The sequence below is a fragment of the Papio anubis genome, chromosome 20, assembly GCF_008728515.1.
Source record: "Papio anubis isolate 15944 chromosome 20, Panubis1.0, whole genome shotgun sequence".
Lineage (NCBI taxonomy): Eukaryota > Metazoa > Chordata > Mammalia > Primates > Cercopithecidae > Papio > Papio anubis.
In genome coordinates, this window is record NC_044995.1 from 20,462,901 (window position 1) to 20,477,031 (window position 14,131).

The window sequence follows — 14,131 nt, forward strand, 5'->3', positions numbered from 1 at the left end:
GCGAGGGGAAGGGAAGGAGGGCATCAGAGAGCCACACACAGAGATCCTGTCCACCAGAACAGAGCCGCGAAGGTGCTAAAATGAGGTAAATGACAGGACAAGGGATCTCTTGACTGTCCCTGGTTACCAAAGTCCACAGCAAAGTAGTGGCCATGCAGACACAGCAGCAGCACATGGCGGAGGCTGGGCAGTCCCAGGTCTCTCTCCAGCACCACCTCGAAGGGCCGCACACGCTACAGGCAGCCCAAAACTGTGCAGGCACCCAGGAGGCCAAACGTGGTGCTCCCGAAGGCACGGTCATGGAGCTGCCTGAGGCTGTGCAGAGGCCTGGAGCCTCCTAGGGGATGTGACAGGGTTTGCAAGCCACCAACATCAGCAGGCAGCAGCACCAGATGGTGGGCAAGTGGCTGCCATGGGCCCACCCTCCATGCCGGGGGCGCTAGGATCTGTCATCTGGTGCCTGCCAGGGGTGGGGCTGGAGAGTTCAGCTTAGACAGAACTGAAGCTGGAACCTCAGATCAGTAAAGCCCAGGTGGCTAACCATGTTTCAGAGGCACTGATGGGTCTCTGGGATGGGTGAGAGCTTGGGGGCTGGGCCATGATCAGGTTCTGAGTCCCTGAAGAGATAAGGACTGAAGGGCTGGGCCATAATCAGGGCTGAGATTGGGGAAGCGTATAAGCTGGGGGCTGGCTTTAATCAGAGTAGCGCTGACACTTTAGGAGGGGGAATGGTCCAGGTCAAATCTGGACCATGACTCGGGAGAGGGTGAGGCTGGCATCATGGGAAGTACAAGGTCTCAGGGATTAAATGGTGCAGTGAGGGTCTGCCATCCTGGGATAGGCAGCAGCTGAGGAGCTGAACTCCAGTCGGGAGTGGAGCGGGGCTCCCCAGATGAACAAACCTGGATGAGCACGGGGCAGGGTCCAGCACCCAGACACACCTCCACCATTCAGTCTTGGAAACAGGGACTTGGTGCCAGCAACTCATGACACAGCTGGAAGGGCCCCACGGCATCCAGGAGGATGCCACAGATGTGAACAAAGTGGGCCAGAGTGCTAGTGGTTGGCAGGGTGGCACAGGGTGGTGGTCATGATGGCATCTTGCCAGAAGCATTTGGACACCCAGACAGCCCACCAAGCAGCCACAGACCCAAGCTAATGTGTCCTCAGGCAGCTTGGTGCTTGCCTCAACTCTGGGCACCCAGGGACCCCCCAGTGTAGTCAGCACCTGACTCCAATAGTCAGCGGGACCTAGCCCCGCCCCTATTGCTGCTGGTAGCGTCAGTGTCGCATGGATCCTGGGGTGTAGGTCCCACACGGGCCAAAGGGGCAGCTGGCCATGGTGTCCCAGCCCTGGCAGAAGATGAGTGCACTGTTGCCTGGAGCCTGGAAGTGCAGATTCTTGCAGTCACCATTCACCTGTGGGGAGAGGGCAGGTCAAGCTAGAGCTTGGGGGCTCAGTGTCAGTACCAAGGATGCCTGGATTCCTGCTCTTAGCAGGGGTTCTGGGGGGGAGGTGCTGTTGAGGGGCTAGGGGTCTGTCCACAACACCTAGAAATGCTTGGACTAGCCGGGTGCGGTGGCTCACACCTGTAATCCCAGCTCTTTGGGAGGCCAAGGCAGGGGGATCACAAGGTCAGGAGATCGAGACCATCCTGGCTAACAGGGTGAAACCCCGTCTCTACGAAAAATACAAAAAATTAGCCAGGTGTGGTGGCGGGCGCCTGTAGTCCCAACTACTTGGGAGGCTGAGGCAAGAGAATGGCATGAACTCAGGAGGTGGAACTTGCAGTGAGCTGAGATGGCGCCACTGCACTCCAGCCTGGGCAAAAGAGCAAGACTCCATCTCAAAAAAAAAAAAAAAAAAAAAAGAAAGAAAAAAAAAGAAAAAGAAATGCTTAGACTGCTGTTCATGATCCTGACCACTTTTTCAACAAATCTTGAGAGATGAGAATTATGGATTCTGGAGGTTGGGGCCATAGTATTCCTCAATTGGAATTAATATAGTATATGTGCAAAATAGGCTGGGTGCAGTGGGTGATGCTTTATTTTATTTATTTATTTATTTATTTTTTGAGGCGGAGTCTCGCTCTGTCGCCCAGGCTGGAGTGTAGTGGCGCGATCTCGGCTCACTGCAAGCTCCGCCTCCCGGGTTTATGCCATTCTCATGCCTCAGCCTCCCGAGTAGCTGGGACTACAGGCGCCGCCACCACGCCCGGCTAATTTTTTGTATTTTTAGTAGAGACGGGGTTTCACTGTGTTCGCCAAGATGGTGCTGGGATTACAGGCTTGAGCCACCGCGCCCGGCCGGGTGATGCTTTAATCTCAGCAATTTGGAAGGCCAAGGTGGGCCAGTTGCTTGAATCCTGGAGTTCGAGACCAGCTTGGGCAACAGAGTAAGACCCTGCCTCTACAAAAAACGAACATACGTATAGACTTGCACCTGTAGTCCCAGCTACTAGAGAGGCTACAGGGGCAGGAGGCGAGAGGATTGTTTAAGTCCCAGTGGTTGAGGCTGCAGTGAGCCGTGATCCCACCACTGCATTCCAGCCTGGGCAACAGAGTGAGACTCCGTCTCAAATACACACACACACACACACATAAAATAGAACAGTTCTCAGCACATAGTTGGTGCTCAATAAATATTTGTCGATCTAATACATGAATGAATAAATGAATGAGGTTCATAGGTGATGCTGGGCTATAAGCATTCCAAGGATGCTGGACTTTCTAAGTAATGGCAGGGGATCCAGGGTGTTGTGATGACTGGTACTGGGCAGGGGGTGGGCCCACAGCAGCTACAAATGCCCGAACTGCTGTCCGTGGTTCTGATCGTTGTTGTCCACAGCAGTTGTGGTTGGCATCTAGGATTTGGGGGTGTGTGAGGGTTTGTCAGCATTGGGGTTTGGAACTTTAGAAATCCTGGATCCTATATGGGGTTACCCAGGACCTGGACTGAGAGTGTGGTCTGAAATTCAGTTAACATACTTAAAGAAGCACTTCAAATAGTGCCTGGAACACAGTAGATACTCAATATATGGCTGTTGAATGAGGAAATGAAATTCTTCGGTCAGAACTGGGTGCCAGGATCCCAGGGTCTGACATCTCTGGTATACTGGGGCTTGCCCTCGAGATTCTAGGATTTTTTTTTTTTTTGACGGAGTCTTGCTCTGTTGCCCAGCTGGAGTGCAGTGGCACAATCTCGGCTCACTGCAATCTCCATATCCTGGGTTCAAGCGATTCTTCTGCCTCAGCCTCCCTAGTATCTAGCATTACAGGCACCTGCCACCACACCCAACTAATTTTTGTATTTTTAGTAGAGATGGGGTTTCATCATGTTAGTCAGGCTGGTCTCGAACTCCTGACCTCAGGTGATCCGCCTGCCTCGGCCTTCTAAAGTGCTGAGATTACAGGCATAAGTCACCGTGCCCCGCAGGATCCTGTGTCTTAAAAAAGGAAGAAGCAGGGCTGGGCACAGTGGCTCACGCCTGTAATCCCAGCACTTTGAGAGGCTGAGGTGGGTGGATCACAAGGTCAGGAGATCGAGACCATCCTGGCTAACTCGGTGAAACCCTGTCTCTACTAAAAATACAAAAAATTAGCTGGGCGTGGTGGTGGGCACCTGTAGTCCCAGCTACTCGGGAGGCTGAGGCAGGAGAATGGTGTGAACCTGGGAGGCAGAGCTTGCAGTGAGCCGAGATTGTGCCACTGCACTCCAGCCTGGGCGACAGAGTGAGACTCTGTCTCAAAAAAAAAAAAAAAAAAAAAAAAAAAAATGAAGAAGCGGCCTGCGTCACAGGCACAACTATGTCTGGAGGGTAGTGGTAACCCCCAGTGGGCCTGGCTGTGGGGGTCTCTGGACAGGATAAGCCACATGGCTCATAGTGGCTGTTTTGGGGGCACTCAATAGCTGCCGGGGCAGGAGTGGGGATGGAGACAGACAGGAAGGAGAGGGTATTTACATCAGGACTCCCAGGTCTGGTTTCCGAGACCCAAGAATTTGGCCACCCTTATAATGCAGATGTCCCTGATCTCAACTTCCAGGAATCCCTAGCAATATCCTCACCCTCTAGAATGGAGCTCTCCAGGCAACAGACGCAGCAATCCCCGTCTCACAGAGTAAAGAAGTCCCTGTGCTCAGAAACCGGAAGTCCACTCCCCAGAACGTAAAAGTTTGGCTCAGGCGTAGTGGCTCACATCTGTAATCCCAGCATTTTGGGAGGGCAAGGAGGGAGGATCACTTGAGCTCAGGAATTAGAGACCAGCTTGGGCAACATAGGGAGACCTCATCTTTACAAAAAATAAAAATAAAAAATTATCTGGGCATAGTGGCACCCGCCTGTGGTCCCAGATACTTGGGAAGCTGAGGAGGGAGGATGGCTTGAGTCTGGGAGGTTGAGGCTGCAGTGAGCTAAGATAGTACCACTGCACTCCAGCCTTGGCAACAGAGTGACGCCCTGTCTAAATAAATGAATAAATAAATAAATAAGTCTGGCTCTGGGACTCAGAGCGCTCACCCCAGATACTGGAGTAGTCACCACCTAGAATGGACCTAGGTGTTCTAGTCTCTAGAACCTGAGAACCCAGCAGCCCCAGCCCTATAGCCAAGTTGTCCCTATGCCCAGGACCCAGAAGCTCTGGCCCCAGACCCAAAGACCCCTGTCTCCAGGCCCTAGAATTGTTTTCCCCGTACCCTTCCACTCAGCAGTCCTGCCCCCAGGACCCAGAGGCTGTCCCAGGGACCCTACACCCTTGCCCCAGGAATCAGTCTCCAGAACTAAGGAGTGTCACTCCTAAGTCCCAGAATCCCCTTTTCCCAGCAGCCTATAACCCTTTCCCTTGAAGGGCCACTCACGGCAGCCAGCCCAGAAGCTCGAGGGCTCAGTGCTGACACTGAGGTCTGACAGGGTGCACACAGACATGGAAGCACACCCAAAGCGCAGGCAGGGAGCTGGGGAAGAGGCATATCCAGGCACGGCGCTGGCCACGAAGGGTGTAGGTGTCACACTTGGTGGCAGTGGCTAAGGGGCCCCTTTGGGGTTACAGGAACAGCACAGGGCCCCCAGTCTCCTGTGGGGACTAAGGCTTGGCTCAGGGCATCGGGTGGCTGCGGGGCCCAAATGCACAAAGACCAGTGGGTCTGGACTGCCCGTGTCATGGTCCCGTCTGACTGAAGTCACTGCACAGTCTGCCTTGTGTGAGTGGCAACCTGCAGCCACGTGCAGTGACGTGTGTGCTGCCGTTGTAAAAGAGATTCAGTGTGGGTGGTTCTTGCACCAGACCTGCCTCTGCCCATGGTTCTGAAGTGCGGAAGTACAACCACAGCCATCTGTCGCCCAGGATAACTGACAGCCCCAGCTGCTGTGGGTTCACCTGCAGGGGTGACCAAGAGCTGGGGTCTCCAGAGGGGCTGAATTCCTGAGCATTTGGGGAGGGGTGGAGGATAAGGAGGTTGAGGGGGTTGGATCCTGGGATATTGAGAGTAGGGCCTTTGCAGATCTAGGATGCCCCACCCTCGTCTACTAACCAAGAATCTTTCTTCTTCTTCTTCTTCTTCTTCTTTTTTTTTTTTTTTTGAGACAGGGAGACAGATTTCCGCCCAGGCTAGAGTGCAGTGGCGCCATCGCGGCTCACTGCAAGCTCTGCCTCCCGGGTTCATGCCATTCTCCTGCCTCAGCCTGCGGAGTAGCTGGGACTACAGGCGCCTGCCACCACGCCTGGCTAATTTTTTGTATTTTTAGTAGAGACGGGGATTCACCGTGTTAGCCAGGATGATCTCAATCTCCTGACCTCGTGATCCACCCACCTCGGCCTCCCAAAGTGCTGGGATTACAGGCGTGAGCCACCGCGCCCAGCTAACCAAGAGTCTTTCTCTGTGTGTGTGTGTGTGTGTGTGTGTGTGTGTTTGTGTGTGTGTAAGTAGAGAAGGGGTTTTGCCATGTTGCCCAGGCTGGTCTGGAACTTCTGAGCTCAAGCAATCTGCCCACCTTGGCCTCCTAAAGTGCTGGGATTATAGGCATGAGCCACCATGCCTGGCCTCTAACTGGGAATCTTTTTTTTTTTTCTTTTTTGGAGACAGAGTCTCGCTCTGTCTCCCAGGCTGGAGTGCAGTGGCGAGATCTTGGCTCACTGGGACCTCCGCCTCCCAGGTTCAAGCTATTCTCCTGCCTCAGTCTCCTGAGTAGCTGAGATTACAGGCGTGCACCACCACGCCAAGCTAATGTTTGTATTTTTAGTAGAGATGGGGTTTCACCATGTTGGTCAGGCTGGTTTCGAACTCCTGACCTTGTGATCAGCCCACCTGGGCCTCCCAAAGTGCTGGGATATAGGCGTGAGCCACTGTGCCTGGCCTTTTTTTTTTTTAACTAGGAATCTTGATTCCAACATCCAGATTTGTCCTGACACAATACATGCAAGTCCTCTTCTCAGGAATCTAGATTAGTACTCCTACCAAGGAGCCAGGTGTGCCCACCTCATCCAGTAAACAGGAGAGCCTTCAGACAGGACCCAAGGGCTTCCCCCATTACCAAGAGCCTCCACCTGTGCTTCCAGATCAAGGGGTACCTCCTTTCTCCCAGTCCATGATTTCCTTCTTTTGCCTCACTTGGTGGTTCCCAGCCCACATTTCTCCTGCGTTCACCACCCCCACCCTGGTCGAATCCCCATCATTTCCTGCCGGGACTACTGAAGCAGCCTCCTCACTGTTCCTCCAGGCCTCATTCCTTCACAAACCCTGTAATCTGTTCTCAACTGGCAGCCACAGGGATCTTGTTAGTGTCTGATAAAGTTTGGCTATTGGTCTCTGCCCAAATCTTGGCCGGGTGTGGTGGCTCACTCCTGTAATCCCAGCACTTTGGGAGGCTGAGGCAGGTGGATCACCTGAGGTCAGGAGTTCCAGCCTGGCCAACATAGTGAAACCCTGTGTCTACTAAAAACATAAAAATTACCCGAGTGTGGTGGCACATGCCTGTAGTCCCAGCTACTTGGGAGGCTGAGGCAGGACAATTGCTTGAATCTGGGAGGCAGAGGTTGCAGTGAACCAAGATCTCACCACTGCACTCCAGCCTGGGCAACAGAGCAAGACTCAGTCTCCAAAAAAAAAAAAAAAAAAAAAAAATCTAAAATTCCAATTAATTAAGGAAGGAATACAGGAGTGTCAATCCTTGGAAAAGAGGGATCATGTTGGTGAGAGTATAAATCTGGAGCCCTGAGTATCTGAAGGTTCTGGATACCTGGGGTGGGGGCTGCTGGATGCTGAGGATCCTTAAGAGCACTGGGGAACGTCCTGACCCCTGAGTGGCAGGGTGAGCTCCCAGGCGGTGTGGAGGCAGGTATGCAGCATCATGGCTTCATGTATCGGGTCCTAGCTTCGCATATTTTCTGTGCTTTCCATATATTAGCTCATGTAATCCTCACTACTGCCCTATGAATCAGATCTTTTCATCATTCTCATTTCACATATGAAGAAATTGAGGCCCAGAGAGGTTAAATAATTTATCCAAGGTCACATAGATATCAAGTGCCAAACTGGAATTTGAACCCAGGACACTTGGCTGTAGAGTCCATTGTTTTTCTATAGCGGTGCTGAGGGGTGGCCCAGTGTGGCAAGCCACGTCTCATGAACACAGGCCTCCATAACAGCTGTTTTAGCACTGACTGTGTGGTTGGGTTAAATACTAAAAGCTGATAGAGGCTGGGAGCGGTGGCTCACGCCTCTCGTGCTCTCCGTGGCACCCCGAGGCTGGAGTGGAGGATTATCTGAGGTCGGGAGTTCGAGACCAGCCTGGCTAATATGGTGAAGCCCCGTCTCTACTAAAACTACAAAAAAAAATTGGCCAGGCATGGTGCATGCTATCAATCTGTGATCCCAGAAGCTAATGGGAGACTGAACCTGGGAGGAGGAGGTTGCAGTGAGTTGAGATGGTGCCACTGTACAACAGAGTGAGACTCCATCTCAAAAAAAAAAAAAAAAAAAAAAAAAAAAAAGTGCTGGTAGAGCCAGGGCCCTCATACAAAGGTTGACGTGGCCGGGCGCCGTGGCTTTGCTTCAGATCTCAGTGATGGGAGGCCGAGATCGGCGTGATCACGAGGTCGGGAGATCGAGACCATTCTGGCGAATGAGATGGTGAAACCCCCGCTCACTAAAAATACAAAACTAGCCATGCAGGCGGGCGCCAGGGAAGTCCTGCTGGCTGGGAGGGGCTGGAGGCAGGAGAAGGAACTCGGGGAGGCGGGAGTTGCAGTGAGCTGAGATAAGCCACTGCACTCCAGCCCGGGTGATTAGAGCCAGACTCCTGCCTCAAAAAAAAAAAAAAAAAAAACAAAGGCTGGAATGTAAATGTAAAGTCACTAAGAGTTTTGGCCAGGCCTTTCCTGGGCCTTGAGGCATGACAAGATCACGAAGGAATTCCTTCTTCTTTTTTTTTTTTTTTGAGATGGAGTTTCACTCTAGTTGCCCAGGCTGGAGTGCAATGGCATGATTTCAGCTCACCACAACCTCCACCTCCCAGGTTCAACTGATTCTCTTGCCTTAGCCTCCCGAGTAGCTGGGATTACAGGTATGCACCACCATGCCCAGCTAATTTTGTATTTTTAATAGAGATGGGGTTTCTCCATGTTGGTCAGGCTGGTCTCAAACTCCCAACCTCAGGTGATCTGCCTGCCTCGGCCTCCCAAAGTGCTGGGATTATAGGCGTGAGCCACCATGCCCGGCCTCACGAATGAATTCTTAACAGGACCTGTTTAAGATTAAACAAGTTTTACTGGGGATCTGGAGGAACTCCCCAGACCTTCACAAATAAGCTTTATTGGAGACTAAAGGAACTCCCCAAGCCTCCATGATTTAGCAGGAGACAAGGTAAGGATAATCACCCCAGCACCTGGACCCATTTAGATGAAGTAAATTTACTCACCTAAGTGTGCATTCATCTAAAGACGTAAGTGATTAATTTCTTCTAATATAGCCTAGAAGGTATATAAGCTCTGGAAAACTTTATAATTTTGAGTTGATCTGGGGATAATTTCCAGGCCTTCTCCCTGTAATCAGTTACAGAAATAAAAACTCTCTTCTTTCCCAGTTTATCTGCATCTCATTATTAGGCTGTGAGAATAAGCAGCCCAACCCTTGTTTTGGTCCGGGAACACTAGTACATCATAACCTTCATCAGGTCCCCCCAACCAGCAACCCGGATTAAACATATTCTAGCCCCCACAACCTTCTAACCAGAGCCGTGCTCCTAAACCTTCCTGGAGGAGAGATTTGGGACATGCTAGTGGCTGCGTGTGGTCCTAGGATATGTTCACAGCTCGGGGAATTTGGAAGCTTCAGATGCCTGTGTCAGGAAATGAGAAACACAGCAAACACCCCCTCATATGACACTTACCACGATTTGGACTCTGTTCCAAGTGCTTTTCCTGTGTTAACTCATTCTCACCTCACAGGAACCTGCTGAGGGAAGAGCCAGAGAGCCACAATCCCTTATCTACCATCCACAAATGCAAACAACAACAACAACAACAAAAAGACCTGAAGATTGAAGATGTGTTCTGTGTTTGACGTTAAAACTCAATTATCAGCGAAAGCTAACCTGAACTCACGTGTGGCTGCTACAGTCTTAATTTATCCGGCTTTGTATGACTATTCAGACGTTTCACTGCAGAGATATTAATGTTTGTGATTATGTAACACACACTGGGAGTGTTATATAATATGTGGCATTTGCCTGGTGTGACCATTCTAAATTCCAAAATCTGAAATGCACCTGGCCCCAGACATTTTAGATAAGGGAATTTGGACCTGTATAATTGCTTCTTTTTTTTTTTTAGACAGAGTCTCACTGTGTCCCTCAGGCTGGAGTTCAGTGGCGCGATCTCAGCTCACTGCAACTTCTGCCTCCCGGGTTCAAGTGATTCTCCTGCCTCAGCCTCCCCAGTAGCTGGGATTACAGGCGCCCACCACCACGCCCTGTTAATTTTTGTAGTTTTAGTAGGGATGGGGTTTCACCATGTTGTCCAGGCTGATCTCGAACTCCTGACTTCAGGAGGGACAGAGAAAGATGGGGTCTCCTAAGATCCCATACATTGTGATTCTTATCTGGATAGAGCCATACTCATGCTTGACAGCAGTGACGGTTAATACCAAAGATGCACCCTGTGACAAAGCGCATGAGCTGCCTCCCTACAGGACAGGGGACTCACAGTTGGAAGGCAGGGAGGCTGCTGAGGAAGAACTGGGGGCATCAGCTCAGCATGTAGGTGCAGACCCCAGGCATGGGGAACAAGTGGCTGTTGAAAATCTAGATGTATACTGGCCAGGCATGATGGCTCATGTCTGTGATCCCAGTACTTTAGAAGGCTGAGGTGAGCGGATTGCTTAAGGCCAGGAGTTTGAGACCAGCCTGGCCAACATGGTGACACCCTGTCTATAAAAATGCAGAAATTAGCCAGGCGTGGTGGTGCACACCTGTAATCCCAGGTACTCGGGAGGTTGAGGCGAGAGAATTGCTCGAGCCTGGGAGGCAGAGGCTTCAGGGAGCTGAGACTGCAACATTGTACTCCAGTGTGGGTGACAGCAAGACCCTGTGTTTTTTTGTTTTTTTTTAGACAGAGTCTTGCTCTGTCGCCCGTGCTGGAGTTCAGTGGCGCAATCTCAGCTCACTGCAATCTCCGCCTCCCAGGTTCAAGCAATTCTCCTGCCTCAGCCTCCCGAGTAGCTGGGATTACAGGCACCCACCACCATGCCTGGCTATTTTTTTTGTATTTTTAGTAGAGATGGGGTTTTACCATTGTTGGCCAGGCTGGTCTCAAACTCCTAACCTTGTGATCCGGCCGCCTCGGCCTCCTAAAGTGCTGGAATTACAGATGTGAGCCACCGCTTCAGGCCCAACCCGTCTTTTTTTTTAAAAAAAAAAAAAAAAAAAAGTCAGGCCGGGCGCCGTGGCTCATGCCTGTAATTCCAGCACTTTGGGAGGCTGAGGTGGGTGGATCACCTGAGGTCGGGAGTTCAAGACCAGCCTGACCAACATGGAGAAACCCCATCTCTACTAAAAATTCAAAATTAGCCGGGTGTAATGGCACATGCCTGTAATCCTAGCTACTCAGGAGGCTGAGGTAGGAGAATCGCTTGAACCCGGGAGGCAGAGGTTGCAATGAGCCGAGATCACGCCATTGCACTCCAGCGTAGGCAACAAGAGCAAAACTCCATCTCAAAAGAAAGAAAGAAAGGAAGGAAGGAAGGAAGGGGAAAGAAAAGAAAGAAAAGAGAAAGAAGAAAGAAAAGAAAGAGAAAGGGAAGGAAAGAAAGGAAAGAAAAGAAAGGAAGAAAGAAAGTCTAGACGTATGGTAGCCCAGAGGCTCAGCTGGTGCCCCCTGTGATGGCCCCCTGCCCTTTGCTACAGACAAGTTCTAATTTTGCCACAGCCAGGGTCTTTAAGCTTGGTTTAGTCACTGTCACCACCTTGAGCCCCAGCTTGACCACGAGACAGTTTTGACCCAGACACAGATACTGTCTCGGTTTTGGACATGGTTGTAGACAATCGTTCAGCTATGGGTTTGGTAGGTGGTATAGGTGCTGGTTCAGCCACAACCAGAGCTACAGGAGATGGTTCTTTTACAGTCACAAGTCCAGGCACTGGTGCGGCTGCAGCTACAGGTTCAGGGCAGTGTTCATTTACAGTCACTTGTGCAAGCCCCAGATGAGCCACGGCCACAGATTCAGGCTCAGGTCCCACCAGGACCACAGACACAAGCCCTGGTTCAGCTTCAGGTGCGTTGTTTGGTCCTGATGCAGCCACTGCCGTGGTCTTAGACATGAAGATGGACACTGTTTTGGAGTCCTGCCATCTTGGAACTGGACGAGGTCTCAGACTCACATGTGACCTGAGGGGTGGGCACACATTTAGACTTTTTTCATTTATCTATTTTTTTTATATTTTAAATTACTTTTTTTTTTTTTTTTTTTGAGATGGAGTCTGGCTCTGTCGCCCAGGCTGGAGTGCAGTGGCCGGATCTCAGCTCACTGCAAGCTCCGCCTCCCGGGTTTACGCCATTCTCCTGCCTCAGCCTCCCGAGTAGCTGGGACTACAGGCGCCCGCCACCTCGCCCGGCTAGTTTTTTTGTATTTTTTAGTAGAGACGGGGTTTCACCGTGTTCGCCAGGATGGTCTCGATCTCCTGACCTCGTGATCCGCCCGTCTCGGCCTCCCAAAGTGCTGGGATTACAGGCTTGAGCCACCGCGCCCGGCCTGCTTTTTTCTTTTGAGACAGGGTCTGGCTCTGTTGCCCAGGCTGGGGTGAAGTGGCGTGATCTCAGCTCACTGCAATCTTCACCTCCTGAACTCAAGCCATCTTCCTACCTCAGCCTCCTAAATAGCTGGAACTACAGGTGCATGCCACCTGGCTAACTTTTGTATTTCTTGTAAAGTCAGGGTTTTGCCATTTTGCCCATGATGGTCTCCAACTCTTCAGCTCAAGCAATCTGCCCATCTCTGCCTTCCAAAGTGCTGGGATTACAAGTGTGAGCCACTGTGCCCGGCCACACATTTAGGTCTGTGCTTCACAAGCTGACATGTGGTCCCATCAAAGCATGTATGGCCCTCACAGGAGACCTGGAACTGGAGTGGCATCACCAGGGAAGACTCTAGGAGGGGATGGGACTCTATGGAAGGGCTCACTTCCTCCTCAGTCAGAATATCTGGAGATGAGATGGGGGAAGGATGCAATAGAATTGGATCCTGGAATTTAGCCTCATATCAAATCTGCCTTGATACCCCAGGCCTCCAGGGTCCCTGGCCCTGGAGACTCAACATTCAGAAGCTATCAGTGTTCTCAATTTAAAATAAACTGGGTCTGTATGTATCAGCAGAAAGAAGAGTGAGACTGAGGGACAAAATGATCAGCACAGTCTGGGTGTAGAATAGGTCTGCAGGGAGCTCGAGAGCACAGGCTGCATCTGAAGACAGCCAGATTCAATTATGAGAGCATCTCTATGCCAGTGCAAATGTACCATGCATTGATTCTGGCCATCGAGGACTTCAACCTGCCACATTAAGCAGACTTGAGAGTAGAATGTGTGTGTGTGTGTGTGTGCGCGCGCACACGTGCGCGCTGTGGGGAACTGGAGACATATATTCCTTCCTTCTTCCCAGGAAGGGATGTTATTTGTTCATTGTTATCAGTGCATGAAGCTAGCCACCTACAAAGTGAACCTTTATTTATTTTTATTTTTATTTTTTTTGAGACAGAGTCTCGCTCTGTCACCTGGGTGGAATGCAGTGGTGTGATCTCAGCTCACTGCGAACTCCACCTCCTGGGTTCAAGAGATTCTCATGCCTCAGCCTCCTAAGTAGGTGGGATTACAGACATGCACCACCACACCTGGCTAATTTTTGTATTTTTAGTAGGAATGAGGTTTTGCCATGGTGTCCAGGTTGGTCTCGAACTCTGACCTCCGGTGATCTGCCCACCTCGACCTTCCAAAGCGCTCAGATTACAGGCATGAGCCACCGTGCTTGACCCCAAAGTGAACTTTTAAGAATAATATTGTGTTCTGTAGAGCTTTGCATATTTTCTACCACAATGGAATACAGAAAAAAAAAAAAAAGATGGAATATAGTTTTCGTATGGACTGAACTTGAGTGTTAGCTCCCTGAGGGCAGGGATGTTGTCTGTGTTGTTCACTGTTGCATCTGCAGTGCCTAGAACAGGCCTAGCCTGAAGAAAATGAAAAAAAAAAAATTGTTGCAAAATAATACTGGCAAATATTTACTGCATGCCAGACATTGTGCTATTAAGTCATTTTTTAAAATGCTGGCAGGGTGCAATGGCTCACGCCTGTACTCCCAGCACTTTCTGAGGTCAAGACAGGAGGATCACTCAAGCCCAGGAGTCTGAGACCAGCCTGGGCAAGATGGTGAGGCCCCATCTCTCCTTTTTTTTTTTTTTTTTTTTAATTAAAAAAAAAAAAAGTCTGGGTGTCGTGGCTCATGCCTGTAATCCCAGCACTCTGGGAGGCCGAGGTGGGCAGATCACCTGAGGTGAGGAGTTCAATGCCATCCTGGCCAACATGGTGAAACCCCATTTCTACTAAAAATACAAAAAATAGGTGGGTGTGGTGGCGTGTACCTGTAGTCCTA